Here is a 25,735-nt window from a genome sequence, read left to right on the forward strand (position 1 = left end):
GTTGGGGAGAAAGATGGTGACAAGGACAACTGCTGTCTCAGAAGCCCAGCTTCAGCTCTCAACCATCATCCTTGGGCTCCTCCCTGCTCTCGGCAGCAGCAGCAGCAGCAGCAGACAACAGCACCAAACTCTATGGGCTCAAAAGCATCAGCAATCAGACGATCAAGGAGAGAAAGCAAACAAATGTGTCCCTTTATTATGCTCCAGACATTGTGTTAAAGGGTTTACATGGAATATCTAATAGAATATGTAAGACAAAAATGTGAAATGCACGAAAGCTAGATTTCTGAAAATTGATATTTTTTTTATTCCTAATGTATACCATTATTTCATTATATCTTTAGAGGAGTCACATGAATTACAGCATAAACATACTTTTTACAGCACCTATTCATGGTTTCCCTGTGTGGCTCAGATGGTAAAGAAACTGCCTGCAATGCAGGAGGCCCAAGTTTAATCCCTGGATCAGGAAGATCCTCTGGAGAAGGAAATGGCTACCCACTCCAGTATTCTATTCATGTGTATTTTTAAATATTCATCTATTGAAATGGAATAAAAATCCCTTTATTGGGGATTTTTAGATTCAGTTAGGTATATATCAGTTCTCATTAGTGATAATCTGAGATTGCGTTAGCCAGTACCATAATCACCAGCCACATGTGGCCACTGAGCCCTTGAAATATGTCACTGTTTCATTTTACTTAATTGTCATACTTTACGTTTTCCAGTGGTCATGTATGGATGTGAGAGTTGGACCATAAAGAAAGCTGAGCACCAAAGAATAGATGCTTTAGAGTAGGTGTTGGAGAAGACTCTTGAGAGTCCCTTGGACTGCAAGGAGGTCCAACCAGTCCATCCTAAAGGAAATCAGTCCTGAATATTCACTGGAAGGATTGATGCTGAAGCTGAAACTCCAATACTCTGGCCTCCTGATGCGAAGAACTGACTCACTGGGAAAGACCCTGATGCTGGGAAAGATTGAAGGTAGGAGGAGAAGGGGATGACAGAGGGTGAGATGGTTGGATGGCGTCACCGACAAGATGGACATGAGTTTGAGTAAGCTCTGGGAGTTGGTGATGGACAGGGAAGCCTGGTGTGCTGTGGTCCATAGGGTCTCAAAGAGTCGGACACAACTGAGCGACTGAACTGAACTGATACTTTACATTTAAAAACTGAAAGAGTGTAAAATATTTTTCTAAAAATATGGCTTGATTATTTTGGTAGGACAGCATGTAACCTTCACTGTGAAATTTTGCTCTCACGTTACTGTATTATACACACTATTTCTAATACTACATGTAAACGCTGTACTGAGCAAGCTGATGTCTATACACTGATTTCAGTGTTTTTTCAGTGATTTTTTTTCCTATACACCAATGTAATTTATAATGTGTTTATCTGAATGCTTTATACAGACAGCGCAAGTTCCAGTGATACCTCTATAAATTATAATTGGTATAATTTATACCAATTTATAAATAATAAATTATATAAAGTATGATTTTAATTGTAATACAATTAAATTATTTTTCTATTTAAAAATTAAGAATGGACAAGTTTTTAATTCAAAGTGAAGGCATTGTACTGATGCAGAATTGCATACAGGTGCAAAAGCTGGTGAGAACACTAAAAAAAATGATTGGTAAAGGTATGTTGTAAATTTCACAATGAATGACAGCTGTAATTTGCTGACATGGAGCAAAATGAGAAAGATAGTCGTATAAAAATCTTTGGAGATAATAAAGTACACAATGTTAAGAGACTTTTCAGAAAACACATACTGAATTTGATTTATTTCCTCCAGTGTTTGAAAAAGAATTGTTGAAATTAGTTACCTGAAATCATGATTAAACATCTAAGTTTTTCGGGTTTTGTAGACAATTTATCTTCACTTTCTCTTTTACAGCTTTATTGAGATATAATTGAAATACAAAAACCTGCACATATTTGACGTATTCAATTTGTTGAGTTTTTACATACGTTATATATACCTGTGATACCATCACCACATTCAAGGTAATAAACATGTCTGTCGCCTCCGGAAGTTTCTTTCTGTCCCGTGTGTGTGTGTGTGTGTGTGTGTGTGTGTGTGTGTGTGAACACTTAACATGAGATCTTCCTTTTAACAAAATTTTAAGTGCACAATACCATATTATTAGCTACAGGTATGTTGTATAGCGTATTTCTACAACTTGGCTGTCTTCTATGACTATAAATTTATACAAGTTGAGTAGCAACTGCCCACTTTTCTCTCCCTCCACTCACTGGCAACCAACATTCTATTTTCTACTTCTGTAAGTTTGATTAGTTTAGATAACTCATTTAAGTAGAATCATGCAGTATTTGCCCTTCTATGACTCACTTACTTAGCATGGTGTCTTCCAGATCCATCCATGTCATCCCAAATTCTTAAGACTTTTAATAAGATTTGAGCTTGTCATTTTGGCCAGATACAAAATTGCTTTCATTTTCACATTTTTAGATGGAGAGATGGTAAAAGAAACTATTATCTCAGTTACAGAAATTTTTGTTGGAAAATTGAGAAAAATACTAAAGAAGATATTTCACCAAAGTAAGAACTTCAGTTAAGCCACCACAACTATTGTTTATAAAATACAAGATCTTCTTAACAATACCAAGATCAACTGATTCAAAATCTGAAAAATTGTAAAAAAATTTCACCTGTCTATCTAGGTCATGGACAAGCTTTTCCTTCTCTTGGGTTGCCTTTAAATGAGTCACAAGATATAAAAGACACTGTACAATTAGTACTCTGGGTATGTTTTGTCTCCAAAGATTTCTTGGTTTACAAAGAAATATTTTCCATTCATAGTCCTAAAATAGCAAACTGACGGTATGGATATTTTTAACATATTTTACATCTGTCAAAGAAGAATATTGGCTCGATATTAAAAAATTAGTTTCTAACACAACAAACAATTTTCAGCCGTATTAGGCCAAAACAAACCAGTTTATTGGAATTTTTTAAAAGGAACTGATGTTTCCTTTAAGCCTTTGTTTCACTGTATGATACATCTTACAAATATTTATGCTTAGTTGAAGCAGACACCATGAAATTTGTCATGGATATAGTTGTTAAAATCATTCAGTGTTTGTACATTAATCTAATGAACCATTGCAAGTGAATAGAACTGTTGAAAGAAATAAAAGATGGTAAGTTTAACGGCCTTGTGACTTCTTTGCCAATGCTCTTCCGGTTGAGTTGTGAGAGTTTTGCAAGGATTTGCTGTACCCTTAACTCTAATTTAAGATTTTCTTGAAAATAAAGGAATATTTGCCCAATAACCAAAATTCAAAAAAAAAAAATATGGCAATGTGATTTACATTTTCAGACTGCATATGAATGAGCTAAATTTGAAGGCATAAGAAAAGAAAAGGAAAAGCTTATCTGTGACCTAGCTAGAGAGACACAGGATTTTAAGTTGAAGTTGAAACTTTTCATTATATGATCAATTAATAATGATTTTACAGTTTTCTTATATGAACAAATATGAAAACAATTTTTCATTGTGATTGATAGTATTTAGGTAAACTGACTGTATAAGCTACAAGAAATATGTGAAGAACTCAACACTAATAAAGAATTGTTTTTCAATCTGTCAATACCATTTTGAGTTCACTGTTTATATTACTGAGCTAACACAAGAGTTAATGAATTTACTTAGCTTTGACATGAATCTGAAATTGGTATCTTTGGCTTTGAAGTCAAAGCAATTATTTTTAAAAAGATACACCAGTCTTGTCCATGTGGATGCAGTATTAAAGGAGAATGATTTTTCAGTTATGGGGAAAATGTAAATATATTTAGAACACCTTAAGTACGTGAATATACTTATCCAACTATGAATTACATAAAATTGCAAATACTTCACCTATTCCTCATAAAAACTTAGCATCCAAATATGGTGTGCTATAAGTCTAAAGTACACTTAGTAAGAATAAAACAGCCTAAAATATCTCAATATGTTTATATTGATTATATGATTGAATATATCATGTTATGTAAAGCATATTATTAAAATTACTTTGCTTATTTATTTTTACCTTTTTAATATGGCTATAAGAAAGTTTTAAATTGCATAGGTAGCTTATAATATATTTCTATCAGACAGCGCTGGTCTGGGGGAGTCTGCAAACTGTCTCCTCAGTAAAGACTGCACTGAGTTGCCTCAAAGAACAAGGAGGGGAGGAAGCAGCCTGGACAAATGACAGGTCCCCTGACAACTGGGAGAATTTTTTGCCCTGTTGGGTATATAATATTTGTCAGTGCTTGCCATTGTCTTTCTGCTCTTTCCTCTTCCAACCACAAAAAGAAAAGAAAGAGGAAGGTCCCTTCTAGAAGCTTAAAGCCAGATTTCCTCTGGAAATCTAGCTGGCCAGTTAAAATACGTCAGAGTCTATTCAGAGAACCAAGGAGTGAAACAGAATGCCCTTTCTCTAGTAAGGCCAAGAAAATAACTACAGGCTTTTTGAGCCCAGATCTATCAGAAGCCCAAAAGCAGAGAAACGGAGAGACTCTGAGCTTCTCAGAACATTGGAAGAGCTAAGACTCTTTAACACTGGAAATTTCATCTAAGAAGTTAAAAGGTTGTTTTTGCAAAGTAAGAAAAGTGGGGTTAGGTGAAGAAGTGATTAGGGCTAAAATTGAGTTCAATGGGAGAAGGATATTTAATTTGCCCTTGTGTATTTTTTCTCTCTCTGTATTTCCCTAAACTATACAAGAATCATACACAATGATTAGTTATGACCTAATGATTCATACCCTTGTTTTAACAATCATATTTTGGAAGAATATCAGTATAAATGATCAGATCGTTTGGTACTTTGGCATGGTTAGGGAAAGGTTTTGTTTGTTTGGGGAGGTAGGGTGCAATGGAGAAATAACCCATTTACCTGATGGCAGATACATAGAACTTGGACATGGAAACTGGGAGGAAATGAACAATTGCTGAGCAAGCTTACACACTCAGCCATGGTGCTCTGTCTGTGTCATAACCAGCTTTCTGCCTGGCACAGTGCCTGCCACCACGTAGGCGGCCAGCATCACTTGCTGGATTGAATTATAAAAATGAGATCATTTCCACCAAGAGTTTTGTTGTCTAATCAGAAGACAGAATGCAAACCATGAAAAATTAAATAAATACAGTTGTTTTTATTTTTGTGTATTTTTGTACTGTGTTTGAATTTGTTTTGTTAATTATAAAAACCTTTTTATTGTTTGCTTGGGTTTTTTTTAAGAAAAGACAATGGGTACACAGGATAGAATATAGATATTGCTTTTACTACCTGAATCCTCACTCTGCAAATATTCCCTGTAATGACTTGGAACCATTTTTACCCCACATACATTACCCTAATTGAAAACCTGCTGTAAAGTATTTGCATGCTGGGACCAGTAAAAACTCATCATTTGAACGCAAGTCTAGACAAGAGGACGCAGGATGCCCTGCAGTCTGTCTTAGCTATTTCCCCGGCAAGACGGCTTCTCTCCTGCTTGCGCCGTTGATTGCGTTGTTTAAACTTGTGTGTTATCGCTGTATCTTCCCCACATTGTTCAGTGAAAACGCCTTCTAAGAAAGTGGAAAAGCCTGTGAACCAAGTACACGAACCAAAGAGACCTAGAAAAACCCAAATCACTAAAAAGATAGTTGAGAGCGGAAAAGCACTTTGAGAGAAGACAACGGATAGAAAATAAGCAGGTAGAAATGATAACATAATGTGTATTGGCTATTGAACAACAGGGTTGCACAGCGTTTATCTGTACTCGCTAATGAGTTCATTAAATGCAACTGTCATTTTAAATCCTTTATAGCTCAGGAATCCCCCATGGATTGTTACAGAGGTTTCTAAGAGGGCTTTAATGGTAAATGGGGGCCTGGTGGAATTGGCTGGGGTTTTAAGAAATGCTTTTTTATTTTTCTCACTTAAAATCATGAAATATGAGCTCAAGCTATTTGAAATTTTAATATCCAATATATTTTCAGGAATAAATTGGGTAATAAAACAAGATGCCTGAGGTCACAAAGTGAAAACAGAATCAGGTGGTGTCACGAACAAATCTGCATTATAGTTCTCATGCCTAGAACAGTCTTGTAAAGTACAAAGAACTTAACATTTTTATGTTACTTAGAGATATTTCGCAAATAGATGACTCTAGATGATTTCCAAACAGAACTTCAAAGCAGTCCTGTGATGTTGAAATAAAGTTGGAATCCTAAATAAAAATTTTAAAATCCCAAATCTTAAATACATTTGAAATTTTTGATATCTTTATAAGATCTTCTCTCCTTAAAAAAGAAAAAAAAAATTGATTGTGGAAGCCATAGCTGGTCTATGACCACCGTGGCTGTTCCTAGCTGGTTTCTGTATGTTTAATTATCTCTATCCCTCTATGTCCCAGGAGTCAGCACAAAGCCCTCAGATTTTTCTGGCAAAACACTAATCATAATAGCTTCTGGTTGAGGAAACATCAACTTCCCATTTCTTTTTGTATCAGATGAGATGTCTCCTTCCCGTGATCAAGTTCCCACCACGTCACCAAGTCACTCCATTAGCTTGCCCTCTTTTGTATGATATTTTGTGGTTCTTTCATTCCTTCTGGGGTTGGCAGACACTCCTTTCTTTTCCTAAAGAAGACATATAGATGACCTACGGGCACATGAAAAGATGTTCAACATGGTTAATCATTAGAGAAACACAAATCAAAACCACAGTGAGGCGTCACCTCACATCTTACAGAATGACTGTCCTCTAAAAGTCTACAAATAACAAATGTTGGAGAAGATGTGGGAAAAAAGGAACTCTTACACCCTGCTGGTGGGAATTCAAATTGATGTAGCCACCATAGAAAACAGTATTTAGGTTTCTTTAAAAAAAAAAAAAAAAACTAAAAATAGAACTACCATAGTATCCAGCAATCCCACTCCTGTGTATATTTTCGGAAAAAGTGAAATCTCCAATTCAAATGATACATGCACCCCAAGGTTCATAGCAGCACTTTTTACAATAGCCAAAGCGTGGAAGCAGCTCAAGTGCTCTTCAACAGATGACTGGATGGAGAAGATGTGTTATATGCATATATACACAATGGAATATTATTTAGCCATTAAAAATAATGAATTATTTCCATTTGAAGCAACGTGGATGGACTTAAAGAATATTATGATTAGTGAAATAAGTCAGACAAAGACAAATTTTATATGATATCACTCATATATGGACTATAAAAATAATACAAATGAATGTATATACAAAACAGAAACAGACTCACAGACACAGAAAGCAAACTTACGGTTGCCAACGGGGAGAGTGAGGGGGGAGGGACAGGTTAGGGGTATGGGATTAACAAATACAAGCTGTCACAGACACAGAAAGCAAACTTACGGTTGCCAACGGGGAGAGTGAGGGGGGAGGGACAGGTTAGGGGTATGGGATTAACAAATATAAGCTGTCATACATAAAATGTGCTTCCCTGGTGGCTCAGATGATGAAGAATCTTCCTGCAATGCAGGAGACCCTGATTCGATCCCTGGGTCAGGAAAATACCCTGGAGAAGGGAACGGTTACCCATCCCAGTATTCTTGCCTGGAGAATTCCATGGACAGAGGGGTCTGGTGAACTACAGTCCATAAGGGTGCAAAGAGTCAGACGTGACTGAGCGACTAACAATTTTTTCACTTTCATGCATAACATAGAGTTTTTTAAAATGTAGTGATAGGTTGAAGATCAATTTGGTTGAAGCAGAAACTCGAATTTGAAGATTCCCAAATTTCCATTCAGCTCCCCTTGTCCCATCCTACCATACCATGAGATACTGCCCCTTCTAAACTACAGCAAGATGTCTGGAGATTTGGTGACTGAAAAATATAAAACAGAAGGTCTCTGGACTGTCAGAAAATAGCCCTTGTTTAGGACAAGTGCATCACTCTGAAAATAGGGGCATGAATTGAATGCTGCCCATCCAGCTCACTTCTCCCACTAGCTCCCAGGTTGCAGGCAGCTAGGAATAAACACTCTAGGCATGAGAATTGAAAATCTTCTAGGGTCTCTGGCAAACACAAGAGAAAAGATCTGAAGCTACTGATGCCAGGGATTTTCCCAAAGATACATCCCAGCCAGAACACTCCTACAGTAGAGACCACACTTGAGCAGCCAAACCCTTTCTCTCAGGGCTCACAGTCAGCTTGCTGGTGCCCCACTCATGAACTTCAAGCGTCATCAAATGTCAAAGAATGACATAGACCAAAGCAAAAAAGCAAATAAACAAACAGGAAGAAAAAAAGCAACCTGCAGGAAATGGAGACCATGCAGGAAGAAGAATTTTTTTTAAAAAAGGGAAAGAACTATCACCAATATTCTCAGAGAAGTAAGAGAAGACACAGTGTCCATAAAACAAAAATAGAATGCAAAAAAAAAAAGGAAAGAAAAGAAACAACATATAGAAAATAAAGTACTCTAGAAATAAAAATCATTCTGGAAGAAATTAAAAATGTAATAAAGGTGGTGAGCATCTCCTAGAACAGCATGAAAAACACAAGATGGAAAACATTATTGAAAAGACAAAGTGAGAGGACTTGTTTCAAATTGAAACATCCAAAGAACAAAGTACTTCAAGATATTTTCCCCAAATGGATGTTACATGTTTCCAGAGATAAAGGACTTATTGAGAACCCAACATTATAGCTGAACATAGTCCACAAAAGGTACATTAAGGTTTCTCAGAACACTAACGAATAAAGAAAACATCCTACAATTTCCAGGAAGAGAATATGGCACATCTAAATATCAGGAATTGGCTTTGAATTTCAGGAATAGCTTTGAATTTCTTAACAGCAACATGGGACCTAAAGAACAATGGAGCAGGGCCTTCGAAATTATAAAAGAAACCAATTTACAATCAATAATTCTATTTGTTGCTAGACCAACTGTGAGAGTGGAATAAAGACAATTTCAAACACATGAATACCAAAAAGTTTGCCTCTAGCATGCTGATTTTCAGAAAGCTGGTAAAGAATGTACTTGTTAATAAAGGGAATAAATTAAGGAAGAGGGAAATGGGGAACAAGAAACAGGGAATCTAACAGAAGGGAGGAAAAAAAAATCCTTGGAATGAAGGTAAATGGAGAGCCTAGAATGAGAGCTGTGCTTCAGGCAGCAGGGGCAGCCAGTCCAGACGGGAGCACATTCAAAGGCTCTCAGAAATATTTCTTTAGGAAGACGAGATTGATGGAATGCCTGGTGCATTTGAATGTCTTGGGAAGAGGGGTCAACAATAGTGGCGGGGTTAGGGTTTAATTGATGAAATAAAAAGGAAAATTGAAGACTACAGTTATTTCCAGGGAAGATAAAAAATAATTCAGGAAATTAAAAAAATAATGGTTTCTTGGCTTACTTGTAAGTAGAGTTTGTATAATAATAAAATAGTATATACAGAATGCAGATCATATAGGTCACTATAACTTTACAAAATGAATCACTTATTGTCCTTCCTGGAATTAACTTAGTGGGGATAAGAAGAGTGAATGGGATAACAGAGGAGGTAAAGTGAAAGACAGGTAAACCTCATCTGCCAACATAGGGAATTTGAGTAATGACTTAAATGAAAAATCTGGAAGTAGCAATGTAAACACATTATTTAGAGACATGGAGGTAAATACTTATAGGATTAGGTAAAAGAGAGTAAAGTGGACTGATGTAAAGATGGGAAATAAGAGAAAAAGCATCCTTTTTTGGTTGTGTTTTTTTTTTCTTTTTGGCAATAAGTCCTATGAAATAACAAGAGTCTTTAAACTATATATGCAGAGATTGATAAAATCTGTCATATATGCATATATAAAGGTGTGTATGTGTGTGCAGCGAAACTGATCTATTTCAACTTCTACCTCTACCAGTTTATATACAAAGATAAATCACAAGGAAATTTTAAAATTTCTATCTGGTCTTTGGGTCTTGTTGGGGTGGGGGACCAAAAATATGTCCTTGGAACTCAACTATAGGCCTGCCCTCATTAGATAATGGAGTAAGAATTTCTATTTTTGGAAGGTTTTGCTTCCTTATGTACCCCATGCTGCTAGCAGTGTTGGCACACAGCAAGCACTCAATAAATATTTGCTGAATGAACTGATAATGTATGAAAACAGAATTGAATTACTGGAATACAATAACATGTAACACAAAAAGGAAATCCCTGTATGTAGACTTCATTAAAATTAATATGTTTGTTATTAATAAAAGCTTAACTTCTAAAATAACAAATAGACTGCTAAAAAATTGAGTTTAAAAATGACCAATTTAAAAAGATGAGAAAATAAAGAGGAAAAATAAGAAGTGGGACAAATAGAAAACATAAAGTAAGATGGTAGAAATAAATCTAAATGGATAAGTAATGATAATAAATGTAAGTGGACTGAAAACTTACCACCTAAAAGGCAGAGATTATTAAAACGGTCCTGGGAAATACAACTTTATACTGTTTACAAAAGACAGACCTTGCAGTGAGGACACAGAAATGTCAAAAATAAAAGGATGAAGAAAAATCTTTCTGGCAAATATTAATAAAAAGAAAGCCTATGTAGCTACATCAATATGAGGCAAAACACTGCTGCTGCTGCTAAGTCGCTTCAGTCGTGTTCGACTCTGTGCGACCCCATAGACAGCAGTCCACCAGGCTCCTCTGTCCATGGGATTCTCCAGGCAAGAACACTGGAGTGGGTTGCCATTTCCTCCTCCAGTGCGTGAAAGTGAAAATCAAAGGGAAGTCGCTCAGTCGTGTCTGACTCCTAGCGACCCCATGGACTGCAGCCCAGCAGGCTCCTCCGTCCATGGGATTTTCCAGGCAAGAGTACTGGAGTGGGGTGCCATTGCCTTCTCCAGAGGCAAAACACACTTTAATGCAAAACCCTTTAGATTAAATGTTAATCTAAAGGTTAAATAGATTAAATGTTTCATTCACCATGAAAATGTAAACGTTCTATTCTTTTCTATATCTAATGATATAGTTTCAAATATACACAGCAAAAAAGGGTAGAACGACCTAAAGAGCAAAATTCACCTGCTCAGCAGAAATTTTAGTACAATTCCCTCCGAAAATAACAAATCAAGCAGTAGGAAAATTAGCTAGAAGTAAAAAAATTCATAGACACAATTAACACATTTATTCCAAAGACTGTACATAGAACTCTGAATCCAACAATTGGCAAATACGCATGGCGGTCAAGCACACGCGGGACATTTATGAAAATGAAACTTTATCAACAAGCTGGTAAGCAAGTCTCTGTAAGTGGGAAAGCTGTCATGTCACTGACATTACGTTTTCTGACCAAGATGGACTTAAGTGTATTTTTTTTTAAATAACGTAACAAACTCAATATGTTTGAAAAATTCTAAACAAGCTTCTAAAAATTCCTTGGATCAAAGAACAAACCAAGGTATAACTAGGAAAATGCTAAATTCAAAGGATAATAAAATGAAACACATCAAGATATATGTAAGGAGAAAAGTTGTTATTACTGGGAATTTTACAAATTTTCATGTTTGTTTAGAAAATAAGAAAGAATGGAAATTAGTGAGATGAGTCTTAAAAAATTACAAAAAACCCAGCAGAACGCACACAAAGCCAAAAGTTGATATCTTTAAAAACCTTAAAATTGATATCCTTTGACTAGATTGAGTTTTAAAAAAGAAAGAAGGAAAATAATATTAGAATTTTAAAATAATTCATAACTATAGATGTAAGAGATAATTAAAATATTAAGAGAATAGTATGAACAATTATATCCTTTAAGTTAAAAAACAGATGAAAAGGAAAATATTATATACCAAAACTGACTAAAAAAAAACAGAAAAAATGCATATTACTATCCTCCTGAGAAACCTATATGCAGGTCAGGAAGCAACAGTTAGCACTGGACATGGAACAACAGACTGGTTCCAAATAGGAAAAGGAGTATGTCAAGGCTGTATATTGTCACCCTGCTTATTTAACTTATATGCAGAGTACATCATGAGAAACGCTGGGCTGAATGAAGCACAAGCTGGACTCAAGATTGCTGGAAGAAATATCAATAACCTCAGGTATGCAGATGACACCACCCTTATGGCAGAAAGTGAAGAGGAACTAAAAAGCCTCTTGATGAAAGTGAAAGAGGAGAGTGAAAAAGTTGGTTTAAAGCTCAACATTCAGAAAACTAAGATCATGGCATCTGGTCCCATCACTTCATGGGAAATAGATGGGGAAACAGTGGGAACAGTGTCAGACTTTATTTTGGGGGGCTCCAAAATCACTGCAGATGGTGATTGCAGCCATGAAATTAAAAGACGCTTACTCCTTGGAAAGTTATGACCAACCTAGATAGCATATTCAAAAGCAGAGACATTACTTTGCCAACAAAGGTCCATCTAGTCAAGGCTATGGTTTTTCCAGTAGTCATGTATGGATGTGAGAGTTGGACTGTGAAGAAAGCTGAGCACCAAAGAATTGATGCTTTTGAACTGTGGTGTTGGAGAAGACTCTTGAGAGTCCCTTGGACTGCAAGGAGATCCAACCAGTCCATTCTGAAGGAGATCAGCCCTGGGATTTCTTTGGAAGGAATGATGCTAAAGCTGAAACTCCAGTATTTTGGCCACCTCATGTGAAGAGTTGACTCATTGGAAAAGACTCTGATGCTGGGAGGGACTGGGGGCAGGAGGAGAAGGGGACGACAGAGGATGAGATGGCTAGATGGCGTCACCGACTCGATGGACGTGAGTTTGACTGAACTCCAGGAGTTGGTGATGGACAGGGAGGCCTGGTGTACTGAGATTCATGGGTTTGCAAAGAGTCGGACACGACTGAGTGACTGAACTGAACTGAAATTGAATGAATCATTAAAACTTGACACCCACACTCTCACACATACTCAGTCTCACTCAGATATTTTAGAAGTGAGTTCTATAAAACAGTCAAAAAGCAAATAATTCTGATTTTATACAAACACTTCCCCATAATAAAGAGGCAACAATAGTCACCAACTTACTATATATTTTTAACAAACTTTAAAGCAAAAGGTCAAGGAGCAACAGTTAGAACTGGACATGGAACAAGAGGCTGGTTCCAAATCGGGAAAGGAGTATGTCAAGGCTGTATATTGTCCCCCTGCCTATTTAACTTATATGTAAAGTACATCATGTGAAATACCAGGCTGGAGGAAGCACAAGCTAGAATCAAGAATGCCAGGAGAAATTCCAATAACCTCAGATATGGAGATGACACCACCCATATGACAGGAAGCAAAGAAAAACTAAAGAGCCTCTTGATAAAAGCGAAAGAGGAGAGTGAAAACGTTGGCTTAAAACAACACTCAGAAAATGAAGATCATGGCATCCAGTCCCATCACTTCATGGCAAATAGACGGGGAAACAATGGAAACAGTGACAGACTTCATTTTCGGCGGCTCCAAAATCACTGCAGATGGTGACTGCGGCCATGAAATTAAAAGACACTTGCTCCTTGGAAGAAAAGTTATGACAAACCTAGATAGCATATTAAAAAGCAAAGACATTATTGAAAAAGGTCCGTCTAGTCAAGGCTATGGTTTTCCCAGTAGTCATGTATGGATGTGAGGGTTGGACCATAAAGAAAGCTGAGTGCTGAAGAATTGATGCTTTTGAACTGTGGTGTTGGAGAAGACTCTTGAGAATCCCTTGGACTGCAAGGAGATCCAACCAGTCCATTCTGAAGGAGATCAGCCCTGGGATTTCTTTGGAAGGAATGATGCTAAAGCTGAAACTCCAGTATTTTGGCCACCTCATGTGAAGAGTTGACTCATTGGAAAAGACTCTGATGCTGGGAGGGATTGGGGGCAGGAGGAGAAGGGGACGACAGAGGATGAGATGGTTGGATGGCATCACCAACTCAAGGGACATGAATCTGAGTAAGCTCCGGGAGCTGGTGATGGACAGGGGAGCCTGGCATGCTGCAGTCCACGGGGTCACAAAGAGTCAGACACAACTGATCGATTGAACTGAACTGAAAGCAAAACTATACTAGGACAGTAATAGAAATAATAATAACATACTAAGCTATTGCCGAGCAGGGCATGGCAGCCCACTCCAGTGTTCTTGCCTGGAGAATCCCATGGACAAAGGAACCTGGCAAGCTACAGTCCATGGAGTTGCATAGAGGGGAACATGACTGAAGCAACTTAGCATGCACACATGCAACCTATCGCTAGGCAAGGTGCAAGACTTTTCTTCATTCTTTAACTTTTGACATTTCTTTATCTGAGGCAAAATGATAGCAAACAAAAGCTCACAGTTACATTCACACATACACATACACAAATGGTGCAAAAAGGGATCTTCAATCGTATTAATAATGTTCTATTTTCTAAGGTGAGTGAGGGCTCACAAGTTCCTTGCAGTACTCTTTACGGACTTTTTTACGTCTAATATATTTCAAAATGCATTTTTAAGCCGCTAAAAGGCCTTTGAGATATAACTGAGGATGTCTGAGAATTGGGGTATTTTAAACTGAAATGTTAATAGTTTCTGGAGACATTTAAAGACTCATAAAATATAGTTTATCCATGTGTTATTCTTAACTCTTAATCTTCTTTTCTCCCCAGAAATACACTGAATTTCCTCTATCAATATATCTTCAGTGGGATGTATGTTCTACTTTTTCTCTCAACTTTCACCATCTTCTTAACTTATAAACATCCTCAAGCCTGTACTGTCCTTAATAAACCTCAGAAAGAATTCCTGTCATGGATACCTGCTGTGAGTTCCTCCCCTCTCCTCTTATCAGAATTTTTGGAAGAGCAGCCTGTACTTTCTTTCTTTAACCCATCACTTCCACTCACTCTGCAAACCACTACAGTCTGGTTGCTGTCCACGCTGGCGGAAGAGCTCACTCTTAACAACTGCTGGAAAGTCAAATTCAGAAGAGCTTTCCAGTTTAATAGACCTCTACTGTCCTTGGCTCTGTCCTTCTCCCTGAAGCTCTTTCCTCCCTTGATTCTGGGATGCTCTACTTCCCTGGTTCTCACATCTCTGTTCCGCAGCTGTATTCTTCACAACCTCTGAGCTGCTACCTTTGTTGTAAATCAGACCAAATGCATGTGGGCGTATATCTGAACCATCTGTTCCATCCATCACTTTGTCTATCCTTGTTCCCAAACCATGCTATCTTCATTGCTGTATCTTTATACTACATCTTGATCTAGACTAAGATATTCAGCTTGTTTGGCTGAAGACTGGCTCGGTTATTACTGGCTCTTCAAATTTTCGTACATATTTTAGAAAGTTGCTTTTTTTTTTTTGTAGTCTTCCCCCACCTAAATCTACCCTAAATTTTTTTGGGAAATTTTTGAAATTCTACGATCTAAGAATATCTAACACAGTTATTCCCACTCATTTTAAGGGTTAACTTAGAGGGCAGTTTCATCAGAAACCTTTTTCTCTTCCTCAACACAGTTTGCTTAGCTTCTCATTTTATTACTATCCCATTTACTATATCATGAAATGATATAAATATTTAATATATTATTAACATGAGGCATAGAAAAGTAAACTTATCTGTCTTTCATGCAACTGGCAAGTTTTAAATTTGGAATTCAAATCCAGATTCCAAAGTATGATTTTTTTTTTCATTATTTACTCCTCCTCTTCTAATGACATAATACTTAATCACGGAATTTAAATTTAATTGGTTAGAGATTTGATGTTTACTTTCTAAAAACCTAATGAATTATTAACTTCATAGAAACAATATTTACTACCTGTAAATAAGGGTTTAACATCGGCTTTCTATTTTAGCTATCATATCTATACTTTCTTATTCTAAATAAAAATATAGTTTAAATTATTTATTGCCCCGGGAATGTGTCAACATAAAACAAGTGTTTTATTATATTCGTGAATTCTGTGGGTCAGTGCCCAGCCGGAAGGGGTTGACTCAGCTCTATCAGGAGGTCCAGGGCCTCAGCGGGAAGATTGGAGTATCTGGCACCCCACTGAGGCTGTCAACCAGAGAGCCTAGATGGGGTCTCTCCTCATGGCCTGCGGCACCTCGCTTCCAAAAGAGGGAGCATGTCAGGAGAGCAAGCATCCCAAAGAAGCAGGAGGAGGCCACAGGGCCCTTTCCCATCCAGTCTCAGAAGTCATGCAGCAGCCCTTCCATCATACCCTCCTGGCGGAAGGAGTCGAGAGTAAGCTCAGCTTTAAGAGGAGAGGACATGCAGCCTGCCTCTCAATGGTAGGAGTGTCAACACGCGTGGAGCCATACCTTAAAACCACCACCGTTTATAAAACTTTCTAGACTTTAATCGTGTTTTTGCTATCTGCATGCTTGCTTCCCTCTTTCCTGTTAGTATGGGGTCTGAGAGTGACGCCTTCTCAGTACCCACAGGTAGATACACTCTGCAGGAGAGATGACGGCCCAGCATGAGTTCCCGTTGCTCTTTCCATCATGAGGATCTGGGGAGATGTTAAAAACAAAGTCCTATTCTTCCACTCCTCTCTTCTGGAATTACCCCATTGCCATGGACTGCATAAAGGACTGGCCTTGATTGGGTTCCAAGAGATAGAACAGGGAGTATTTCTTTGACTTAAGAAATTTGCTTTTAGACTATGGTAATAAGTAATATATGGGGAGAGATCTAGATGAAGATCAATGAACATTTTAGTATTTCATTTGAATAGTAGCAAGGCACAGTTTAGGCTTCCCTGATAGCTCAGTTGGCAAAGAATTCGTCTGTAATGCAGGAGACCCCGGTTCAACTCCTGGGTCGGGAAGATCCCCTGGGGAAGGGATAGGCTACCCACGCCAGTATTCTTGCACTTCCCTTGTGGCTCAGCTGGTAAAGAATCCACCTGCAATGCGGGAGACCTGGATTCCATCCCTGGGTTGGAAAGATCCCCTGGAGAAGGGAAAGACTACCCACTCCAGTACTCTGGCTTGGAGAATTCCATGGACTGTATGGTCCATGGGGTCACAAAGAGTCAGACATGACTGAGTGACTTTCATTTTCAAGGCACATTTCTTGAACACTTTCCACTTGTCAGCACCATGCTCAGCACTCATTTGCTCTTTTAGTATTCCATGCTCTTGCCACTCAGAGTGTGGTCCTCAGATGAGCAGCATCAATATCACCTGGGAGCTTATTAAAAATGTGGACTCTCGGGCCCTAGCCCAGACCTCTTGAGTGTGAATGTGCATTTAACACTTCCCTGAGGTGATCTGTGTACATGTTAAAATTTTAGACCCACTGCTTGACAAAGTAGCACTGCTATCTTCCTGGAGAACCTTGCTGAAGAGTGTGTAATTTGTGAGTTAGCAGAATCCAAATCTAGATTTAATCAGCTCCAAAGCCTATCCTCCTAACAAATGCTCTGAAACACCCCAAAGTAAATTTCATCGTCACATTAGCAAGGACTTTGCTATCTGTCTAAAGAAAGACTGTGAAAGTCCTCAGTAATTCTGAGAAAGGGACTGGGGAAACAGGTTTCTCCACCAAAGCAGTATTTCTCCACCACTCTGCAAATTATTTAGCCCTGCTTCCCTGCTAGATTGAGAGTTCCTTAAGTGATGGGAAGAATCTGTTTGTTTTCACATCTCTAGAAACTAACACAGAAGCTGGCATGTAACATATGATCTGTCCCTTACATGCGCATTAATGAATCAACAATGGACTGTCTATTCAAGTGAACGATATAGATTGTGGACAGTTAACTGGGGAGCTGAGGTTATTTTGCTGTAAAAGAGGATGTAGGGGTTCTCTCTTGGGTTTGCTACAGCCCAGGATTTCAGCTGCCTAAATCTTCTGCCCTTGGCTTGTCAATGAAGCTTATCTCTCCGTCCAGGCAGTCCCCCACCCCAGCCAAGCAATGGACTTCCTGAGAAAGTTCTCCTTTCTTTCCCAGCTTCCTGGAGGCTATAATTAACTTCCACTTGATTTATGAAGGACAGGACCTGTGAAGCACAGAGAAGCTTGATCATAAGCCCCAGATTTCTGTGGCCCCTCGATTTCCAATGCTCTATTTTATGTATTCCGTCTCATCTCTTCCTATTGAGAAATTCAGGGAGAGGTGAGCAGGGACGTGCAGCCATGTTTGGTGGTTAGAACAACCAGATGTCTGGTCTTCCAGGATAGTTTCCATCAGGCTTGCTCTGCTGGCGTAGCTATTAATAACATCCTCATTCACTGTCCAAATGAATGCTCCCCTAGTCACGGGAGCTTCGTGATGGACACAAAGTTACCCTCATGGCCTTGGTGCAGAATACGGCCAGCCCTTCACTCGGGGAGGTGCTTTCTGGACTGCTAAGCCATCCGTTGTTGGTTGCTTCTCAAAGTGTGGTCTTCAGGGCAACTGCTTCAGCCAGCTTTAGAGCTGTGTGCCCGTGCGGGGTGCTCAGGATCCACTCTGGTCCCCGTCGCTTGGAACCAGGAGCGCCTTTCCCCGCAAGGCCTTAGTCTGATGCTCTCGGCTATAACCTCAGCTTACCTTGAAGACCCCTGGCAACCTGCTTCTCTTCCAAGCACACATCCTCCCAGCCCTGGGTACCCAGAGTTGTTAGTTTTCAGTTTCCAGACCTCCAGCTTCCCACCAGCCTTCAGCAGTGGCCTGACTCCCACTCCCCCCGACCCCGCCCCCGACAGCAGAACACTATTATTAGGCGGTAGCGTCAGAACTAGAGCTTCCATCCGGCAGTCCTTTGATCCGCAGGGCGGAGGAGAGAATCGCCGGAAGGGTCAGCCCAGCCTGAGGTTATATAGTCCGCTCTCTTTCCTCTGGGCTCCGGCGGCCTGCAGGCCGGCAGGAAGGAGCTGAGCTATTCTTAGCCAAGGTGTGGGAGCCTGGCAGGAGCTGCAGGCACTGCCCCAAGGGTCAGAGACAGGAACTGGCCACCCACTCTGGCTGCTTCCCCTCTCGCCCTTGGCTGCCCGGCACACAAGGAGACGACCCCCACACTCCCGCGTCTGGCAGTAGCTTACGGCTCAGACACCAGCCGCCCACCCCTCTTAGTCCCCTCGGCAGCAGGCATGGCTCAGCCTGCCTCTTAGAGGGAAGCCGGTGGGTGGGTACGGTTGGAGCCGGAGTCACCTTGGCAACCATCTCTCTGAGCCCTATCACACGGCAGATGCCAGGACTGGGCCCCACGGAGGGGCAAGGATTCACTCGGGTCCACTCGGATGTTCAGAGTCTGAACACCTAACCGACGTTGGGCGCTGTCATGGGTTGTAGGAACTGTGAGATGGGGCTAAGGTTTCCAAACGCAGTCAGAAGACGTGGGCTTATCTGTGACAACATTTTTCACAGGAAACTGAAGAAATTAGGATAAGATCACCAACTGTGCCTCTGTAGAAAGGGCTTTCTTTTGAGTTTAGGCTCCACTCACCTTGAGGTTGTAAAAATGACCTTGTTTTTCTGAAACAACGATAATAGCATGTGATAATCCTATGTTTGTCCCTAGCATTAAAACGTTTTCTTTTACTAATGTCTGGGCAAGTGGAGACTCCTCAAAGGAAAATAAAGAGGTAGTGCATTCATTCACCCAGTAAATATTGAGAGGGTCTGTTACCCATCTGCACTGTTCCCAGGCACAACAGACACATGATGTCTGCTACTGTGTCGCTTACAGTCAGAAGAGAAAGACAAGGAGCCAACAAGTAAGTGTGTGGTTGTAGACTGTGATATGCAGCATGAATGCATGTTTCAAGGTGGGGTAGGCTGTGAGAGAGAAAAGTGACTGGGGGTGGGGGTGCTTATTTCCATGGGGTGGTCAGGGAGGATGGGACGATGAGCCGGGTTACAGAAAGAGGAGCAGTCAGACAAAGAAACAGCTTGCATCAAGAGTTAAGGTGGGAAAAGACCTTGGGAGGTTTTAGGAACCCCAAACGGCCAGAATGGTGGGGAGACAGGGCAAGGAGGTGAGATCAAGAGAGGAGACTGAGAGACAAGTAAGAGTCCAGCCCAGCCAGGTCTCCAGATCACAGTGAGGAGTTTGGATCTTATTTTAGAGCAAAGGACAATCACTGAAGAGTTTTCAACAAGAGAATGAAATGCCTCCGTTTTAATTCTTCATACAGTATCTCTGCCTGATGTCTGAATAAAGAGAAGAAGAAACACCACCACCACCACCAACAACAAAAAAATGGTTATCAGGAGACCAGACTAGAAGCTACTCGTGTTCCAAGTGAGAAATGCAGGAACAGGGGAGTTACTGACAAGCTGTGTGGCAGACTCAAGACCTCCTTGGAGAAGACTATGTTCTAGTTGTGAAGCAAACACACACACAGTGAGTCAGATTAGCTGGCAAATGACTAAAGTCATATGTTTGGACACAGAGTTTTGGAGAGAAGAGCTGAGAACACTCCAGGGCCTTGCCATTCTTTCTCCAGTTCCAGTCCTCCAGCTTCACTCTGGGGTCTTCAGACGACTGCTGTGCTAGCTCTCCCAGGTTAGGACATCCTCAGAGGAATCTCCCAAGTCCCACCCCAACCAATCCTCTCAAAGCTCCCGTGTTTGGATATGGCCATTTCTGAAGACACACATCTGGGAAGCAGCTGCCTCCCCACTCTCACAAAATCTTCTCTGTCTGATCCAGTTGAAGTCAGAGCAGAGAAGAGGTGTGGGGGACTAAGGAAACGCAGAAAATCTGTCCAAGATGGGATCTAGGTAGAGTGTCAGGGGCACCACCCCAAATCTTCGGAGCCATGCCTCTGGGGTAGCCACTGGGATTCCAACTGGTCTTTGCGCCTCCCTCTGATCCCTGCAAGACCAGATGCGTCCCACAGCTGTGTGCCATCTGCCACCCCCTACCCTGAAGGAAGCTGCAGTTTGGAGGTTAAAGATGTGAGGGGGAAGAGAGTGACTCTTTGTTGGCTCTGGAGGGTTAGTTATGGGAATAGGCATCTAGACTTCCCACGTAGTAGGCAAATGGCCCAACATCCAACTGCACAGTGGCTCCCCCCAAAACTCTCCTGGCATGAGAAAAAATTTCAAAGAAAAAAGTCAATATGCTGGGGTTTCCAAACTCTTTCCCTACTAAATATTTCACAGACCCGAGCTTAGAAACTTCACCTTTCCGGTTTATTTACTCCCATTTACTCTCTGTCCCTCTCCCTTCCTCCACACCCCAAACACTTGCACCCCGAGTTCCCAACCTGGGTCATCATGAAGTCTAACAACTTCTAGTCATACTGACATGGAATCCTCCCCAAAGGAAGAGAACCGGACGCCCGTCCAGCAGATGACGTTTTCGGCCCCTCCCTGAGCTCAGAAGCCTGATGCCGCCCAGACATATGGATCTTTTTAGAGACTTAGGCAATTTAGCAATCCCGTTTCACACCCTCCAAGCCCTCCTGCTCAGACACTGTTCTGCCGGGACTGCCCCAGGAGAGGGAAGGAGTGGACCCATGGAGGCTCTTTTCTTCTTCTTCATCCTTTGTCATTGCTCCTGGCAAGAGTCTGCTCAATCAGGAAGGCGATTGTTTGTCCTCGAGTCCAGTCTTGGGCCGAAAACAGGAAGGAATTGAGAGAGAGAGAAAGAAAGGAGGGAAAGAAAGAACACAGCAGCACTATTTTGGTTAGTTTTCCAAGACAAGGCTGGAAACCCCTCAACCACCGACACACTGGGTCTTGCTCCTCCCCTTCTGCACTGCGGCCACTTCCGGAGGAGCCATTTTCATGCCGTTGTCCACAGGAACAGAGCTGCTGAGTCCCGGCCATGCTCAGCCCGAGCACAGTGTTCTGCCTCTCTACTTCCTTCACGTTATCCATCCTGAGCCTCTGTGGCTCCATTCAGCCTTGCTGTGTGTGCTCAGAAATGGAAAATGCTTCTGCTGAGGCGAAAAGAGCTCCCTGCCTCCTTGCGGGCACACCTGCCCCTATCCTCCCCCTCAGACGGCATACAGGAGGCTGCCATGTTTTGAAGGAAAGGGAAGTTTCTCGCTGTTATGGAAGAAAGAACAACTCTGCTCAAAGGTCTGACACCAGCACAGCCGAGGAGAGTGTTCTGGCTCTCAGAGGTCTGATTCTCACAGCCTGAGACCTCTGGTGATTCCCAGCTGGGAAGTCTGCAAAATTTGTACCCTAAAGGGTGGGGCCATCTTGGATGAAGATGGTGAACTAGGAGGAGTCCGAAAAATTCATAGGAATTGGGCTGTCCTTGACCCATTCCCCCGACCCGCCGCCTCTGAGGTGGTCTCTTTTAGGCGTAGCCCTAACTCAGAAGATAAGCAGTAGGAGAGGGGTGAAGGGAGAAATGTTCCCAGAGCCAGGCCCCAACCAACCACCTTATTTTATGTGATGGTTTTAAGAAAGAAAAGACCTCCATGGAAAGTGCAACAATCAATAGTTTGGGACAGATGTTTCCTTTCCAGCCACCTTTTCCTGCCCCAAGCTAAAAATAACCACCCTCTGTGCTTTGGCTTCCATCAAATGTGTGTCATTAAAGTTGTCCGTTTGGGTTTCCAGAGACAAAGACTGATGGATTCCTGGATTTCCCAGCCTGTTGGGCCATGTGCTACATGCAGTATTGGGTGCAAGATGACTCTAGCCCCCCGAGGTGATTCTTGGGTCCCAGACATCACTTCCCTGCTCCTACCTTTAGGTAGCACCACAGAGTTTCCAAGTGAGGAAGTGCAGTTTGCCAAGTAGCTCCACTTCTGTTACTCCAAATAAATCCTTCACATTGGCATTTTCTTGAATCCATTACACTCCAGCCCCCAGGGTAGCCTTGACCCTTCCTGTACTCTGGCTTTACTGGAAATACAAATGTTATCTGGTCGCACTCAAGAGGGATGCTGAGATAGGCCTGCCCTGGCAGGAAGATTTATTGGAAACCTAGAAGAGACACAAGGGACATAAGCAGAGCCAACAGCAGAGGTAGAGACACACTCACATTCACAGGGCACGGATTTCTGCCCCATTCTCAGAGGGCTGCTTCCCGCGGCTTAGAAATGTTTTCTCCAAGTGCCCTCATTGCTGACATATATATTCACTCTTAAGCCAAGCTGTTTTCTGTTATCACGTGGCTGCTCCTTCAGACAACCTAGGTCCTAACAAATCTTAAGAGGACTACAGTAAAAATCAGCACATTTATTTTCCTTTTCACGATGCAAATAGCTTTATTTGTCATTTTTTGTTTGTGAAAGTAACACATCATTATTGTAAAAAATAAAATAAAAAAGGGCCATGCTGTACACAGAAGTGAAGAAGGCAGCATTTGCCCCTAACTCTGCCAGCCAGAGATAACCATGTGACAGCTTATAGCCTTTCATACACTGACCTTTTCTCCCTTCCCACCGCAAAATATCACCACACCGCGATGTGCTTTGTTCCCACATGCGTGTCTTATCACTAGCTCTTAATAGCTATAGTTATAGCCATGCACAGAAAAGCTATGGATTACACGCAAGTCCAGATGAAACGCCACGTCCTTCTCTCTTACTGAGAAACCTGTCCCTTAGGAAGCAAAACTCAGATGGCAGATCTGAGCCAATATTGAAGGGAGGGAGAAACGAAACATTGCATTTGATGACTCTTTTCTGAACATCATTACATTTTTGGGCTTTAAGGATATCCCAAGGGGCCTATGAAAGATGCTAACATATTATCACAGGCACCTGCCCTGGATGATGGGCCCAAGCTCACTCCCTTCTAAGGAACAGACCCCTCCCCGCCCCAACTCAAGTGCAAGAGAGGGACGTCGTCCCAACATAACATATACATGCAACTTGAACACTTTTGTAACTTAAATATTTATAATAAATTAAGACACAAATTATTTACAAGCAAGTAATAATATGGGAGAAGGCAATGACACCCCATTCCAGTACTCTTGCCTGGAAAATCCCATGGACGGAGGAGCCTGGTGGGCTGCAGTCCATGGGGTCGCTAAGAGTCAGACATGACTGAGCGACTTCACTTTCACTTTTCACTTTCATGCATTGGAGAAGGAAATGGCGACCCACTCCAGTGTTCTTGCCTGGAGAATCCTAGGGATAGGGGAGCCTGGTGGGCTGCCATCTATGGGGTCGCACAGAGTCGGACACGACTGAAGTGACTTAGCAGCAGCAGCAGTAATAATATGGGTGAAAATGAAGATATCTTCTAGGAAAAATATAAATAACATAAAAGGAATTTTACCAAAAATCATTGAAACGTTCATAAATAAATGATTTCCTAGAAAAATAACAAAATTTACTCAAGAGGAAATGTTTTAAAACTGAGAACTCATAAGCAAATGGAAAATAGTATTTTTAAATAGTCCCAAACTAAATATCAGGCCCAAGTGATTTTGTAGGAAAAAGTTCTAAAAAATCTTTAAAAAAGTGATCATCACAATCTTATGAAAACTCTTCCTGGGACTATTTAAAAAAAAAAGAAATATTCTCCAAGTTAGTTTATAAGAACTTAATAACCCCAATACCAAAATCAGACAATATAGACCCATTTCATTTATAAATATAGAAACACAAGCCATAAATAGAAGACTGCATTAGCAAATTAAATTCTACAGTATATAAAAAAGATAATAAACCATGACAAGGTTGGGTTTAATGCAAAGTCGGTTTAATGTTAGAAAGTCTATAAATGTAATTCACTACACTCCCATATTGAAAGAGAATCTCTTCAATAGATACAGATATTTTTAAAAAATCATCACACGTTCACTATTAAAGAAATCTTTTAATAAATTAAAATAGAAGGGAATTTCTTTAGCATGATATAAAAAGCACATTTTAAAAATTAAGCAAATGTCATCCTAAGTGGGGAAACATTAGAACGTTACCCTTTAAAATCTGAAATGCGTCAAGAATGTTTAAGATCACCCATCTTTCATTCTTGTTGCAGATGTTCTCCAAGTACATTAACTTTAAAAAAAGAAAAAAGAATTCAAAGGGAGGACTGGAAAGAAAAACTAAAAATATCACTATTTGCGGTCGATATGATCATTTACATAGAAAACCCAAAAGAATCTACAAATACTTAGAAATGATAGAATTTAACAAGGTAGCTCAGTGGAGGATTAATATAAAACAATGAGCAGTCATTTCATACACCAGAAACAAAAATAATTAAATAGAAGATACTATTTACAGCAGTATTAGAGGACATCTATTACCTAGGAATAAATCTAACAAAAGATGAATTAAAACCACTACAGGGAAAAACATAAACTTTAAAGAAGACCCAAGTAATAAAGAGCTATGCCAGCTTCACTGAACAGAAGATTCTGTTCTCTCCAAATTAATCTACAGGGAAATTTTGATCAAAATCCAAAAGGTTATTTTGGGGAGGAATCTGATAAGTGAATTCTGATCTTATATGGGAGAGTCCCTGATAGCTCAGTTGGTAAAGAATCCCCCTGCAATGCAGGAGACCCCAGTTCGATTCCTGGGTGAGGAAGATCTGCTGGAGGAGGGATAGGCTATCCACTCCAGTATTCTTGGGCTTCCCTTGTAGCTCAGCTGGTCAAGAATCTGCTGGCAATATGGGAGACCTGGGTTGGATCCCTGGGTTGGGAAGATCTCTTGGAGAAGGGAAAGGCTACCCACTCCAATTATCTGGCCTAGAGAATTCCTGTATGGGCCATGGGGTTGCAAAGTCAGACACACTGAGCGACTTTAACCTTCACTTTTCAAAGAGCCTAGAATAGCCAGGTCACTTTTCTGAGAAAAAAATTGAGTCTTCACTTGACCTAACCATATCAGGACTTATCCAAAGC

The 25,735-nt window shown here is 40.5% G+C and overlaps 1 long non-coding RNA gene across 1 annotated transcript; it reads right to left on the reverse strand.

The window, feature by feature from the left end:
- Nucleotides 1–21,074: 21,074 nt before the first annotated feature.
- On the reverse strand, nt 21,075–23,044 carry LOC113906193. Its single transcript, XR_003514815.1, has 2 exons — nt 22,610–23,044; nt 21,075–21,512 (listed from the first exon to the last, which is right to left on the reverse strand). It is a non-coding gene; the product is annotated as an uncharacterized LOC113906193 (long non-coding RNA).
- Nucleotides 23,045–25,735: the final 2,691 nt, after the last annotated feature.

The sequence above is a fragment of the Bos indicus x Bos taurus genome, chromosome 16 (assembly GCF_003369695.1).
Source record: "Bos indicus x Bos taurus breed Angus x Brahman F1 hybrid chromosome 16, Bos_hybrid_MaternalHap_v2.0, whole genome shotgun sequence".
In the NCBI taxonomy this organism is placed as follows: Eukaryota; Metazoa; Chordata; class Mammalia; order Artiodactyla; family Bovidae; genus Bos; species Bos indicus x Bos taurus.